At 42.6% G+C, this 2,774-nt stretch overlaps 1 non-coding gene across 1 annotated transcript; it reads right to left on the bottom strand.

Annotated features, from left to right (window-relative positions):
* Positions 1–635: 635 nt before the first annotated feature.
* On the bottom strand, positions 636–743 carry LOC130963985 (small nucleolar RNA R71). Its single transcript, XR_009080100.1, has one exon. It is a non-coding gene; the product is annotated as a small nucleolar RNA R71 (small nucleolar RNA).
* Positions 744–2,774: the final 2,031 nt, after the last annotated feature.

Raw genomic sequence — 2,774 nt, 5'->3', positions numbered from 1 at the left:
CAGAAAATACCTGAAATCACAGAAAAACACACAAACTCATAGTAAAGTCCAGAAAAGTGAATTTTAGCTAAAAACTAATAAAAATATACTAAAAACTAACTAGATCATCCTAAAAACATACTAAAAACAATGCCAAAAAGCGTACAAATTATCCGCTCATCAGAAAGCTAAGAGAAGCTAAGGCACAACTCTCTGTAGAGGACCTAACAGAAATCTTCAAAGAAGAAGACATGGCAGCCGAAAACAACAACAATGCAAATAATGCAGGGAAGGTGCTGGGTGACTTTACTGCATCTACTCCCGACTTCTATGGGAGAAGCATCTCTATCCCTGCCATTGGAGCAAACAACTTTGAGCTTAAGCCTCAATTAGTTTCTCTAATGCAACAGAATTGCAAATTCCATGAACTTCCATTGGAAGATCCTCATCGGTTCTTAGCTGAATTCTTGCAAATCTGTGACACTGTCAAGACTAATGGGGTTGACCCTGAGGTCTACAGACTTATGCTATTCCCTTTTGCTGTAAGAGACAGAGCTAGAATATGGTTGGACTTACAACCTAAAGACAGCCTGAACTCTTGGGAAAAGCTAGTCAATGCCTTCTTGGCAAAGTTCTTTCCACCTCAAAAATTGAGTAAGCTTAGAGTGGAAGTCCAAACCTTCAGACAGAAGGAAGGTGAATCCCTCTATGAAGCTTGGGAAAGATACAAACAATTGATTAGAAAGTGTCCCTCTGATATGCTTTCTGAATGGAGCATCATAGGTATTTTCTATGATGGTCTCTCTGAACTGTCCAAGATGTCATTGGATAGCTCTGCTGGAGGATCTCTTCATCTGAAGAAGACGCCTGCAGAAGCTCAAGAACTGATTGAAATAGTTGCAAATAACCAATTCATGTACACTTCTGAAAGGAATCCTGTGAACAATGGGACTAATCAGAAGAAAGGAGTTCTTGAGATTGATACTCTGAATGCCATATTGGCTCAGAATAAAATATTGACTCAACAAGTCAATTTGATTTCTCAAAGTCTGTCTGGAATGCAAAATGCACCAAGCAGTACTTGATGCATTTGCATATTTACTATATTAGCTAGTTAGTTTAGTTGGTTTTAGCTTAGTTTCACTCATTTTCTCTAAATAAACAAGTCCTTTTATGAGTTTTATCTTCATGCATGAGAATACCAAGGAACATGTGATTCTAGCCAAATTCATGCAAATGATTTAAAGAATATATACATGAATGAGTATGAATGAATCTCATGGAATTTGTGCATGAATTGGTAAGACTTTGAAGCTATTTCTTTGGTTTATGATAGGTGATGAAGCAAGAAGACAATGATGCAAGGAAATCTTGGAGCAAGAAGGAGATGCATGTTGCCAACTTGATCCTCAAGTTGGCAACGCCCAATTGATGCAACCAGGATGAGAGAGCACGTTGGCAACTTGATTTCCAAGTTGCCAACGCCCAAAGTGGTGCTGCCAGGAGGTGTAGCACGTTGGCAACTTGGAAACCAAGTTGGCAACGTGCTAGTGCACAATCAGCGGAAATTGCAGCCTGACCTTCCCCTCTTCAAGGATGAATATCTCGAACCACAAGGATCCAATTGACATGATTCCAATTGCGTTGAGAAGCTGACATCAAGAGCTTTCCAACGATATACAATAGTCCATAATGTGGCAAGGAATGGAAGCTCAAATCAGAGGGAAACTTAAGCCCCAAATGCAAGGGAATGAAGTATTGCAAGTTGCCAACTTGAACACCAAGTTGGCAACGCCAGGAGCCACCAGGGGAGGATGTCACCAAGTTGCCAACGCCAACACCAAGTTGGCAACGCCAACACCAAGTTGGCAACGCCAGAATGTGCACCAACCACGTTGCCAACGCCCAATGGCCGCACCATTCAAGTGGCTAACGTCCACAAGCCTCACCATTCACGTTGCCAACGCCAAAATCAAGTTGCCAACGTGGGAAGCATTGTTTGGAGCCTTGAGAAGGGCTCGAGCACGTTGCCAACGTGCTAAAGAGAAGGAGTTATTCACAACAATGCCAGGAAATTGTGGTGCACGTTGCTAACTTGAAATGTATGGGCGTTATTCACAACAACTCCAACAAGGCAGCCTGACCATGTCCTCTTCAATGGAAGATATCTTGAGCTACAGAGATCCAAATTGAGTGCTTCCAGTTGCATTGGAAAGCTGACATTCAGAGCTTTCCAACCATATATAATAGTCTATGATGGAGCACAAATTGAAGCCAAACCAGAGTCATCTTTAGGCCCTAAAAACAAGAACATGAAGTGAAATTCAAGAAAGCTAGAGATTGGCCTTGGGGTGTGGGTCGAGCACGTTGCCAACGTGCCACAAGGGGGGCGTGTTTTGCAACAACGCCAGCCCCAAGTCCTTGCCTTGGGAGAGTGATGCACGGGCACGTTGCCAACTTGGGGTTGAGGGTGCGTTATTCACAACATCTTGGCAACAACTTGGCAGCTTGACCTTACCTTCTTTGAGGAACCATAACTTGAGCTAGGAAAGTCCAATTGAGGTGATTCCAGTGGCATTAGAAAATAGACATCAAGAGCTTTCCAATGATGTATAATAGTCCATATTGAAGCTGAAGGTTGACACTCAAATTCTGGGCTACATTTAGCATGAAAGTAAGGCCAAGAAGAGGAAAAGCAAGTTGTTGGCAACAACTTGGGCTAGCAACGCCCAAGTCTCATACTTCACTTCCAAGAAAATGTCAAGCACGTTGCCAACGTGCATTTGGCCTGGAGT

This window comes from Arachis stenosperma, chromosome 2, assembly GCF_014773155.1.
Source record: "Arachis stenosperma cultivar V10309 chromosome 2, arast.V10309.gnm1.PFL2, whole genome shotgun sequence".
NCBI classification, from domain to species: domain Eukaryota; kingdom Viridiplantae; phylum Streptophyta; class Magnoliopsida; order Fabales; family Fabaceae; genus Arachis; species Arachis stenosperma.
Note: the sequence above shows the minus strand (reverse complement) of the source record. Positions and strands in the feature narration are given on the sequence as shown.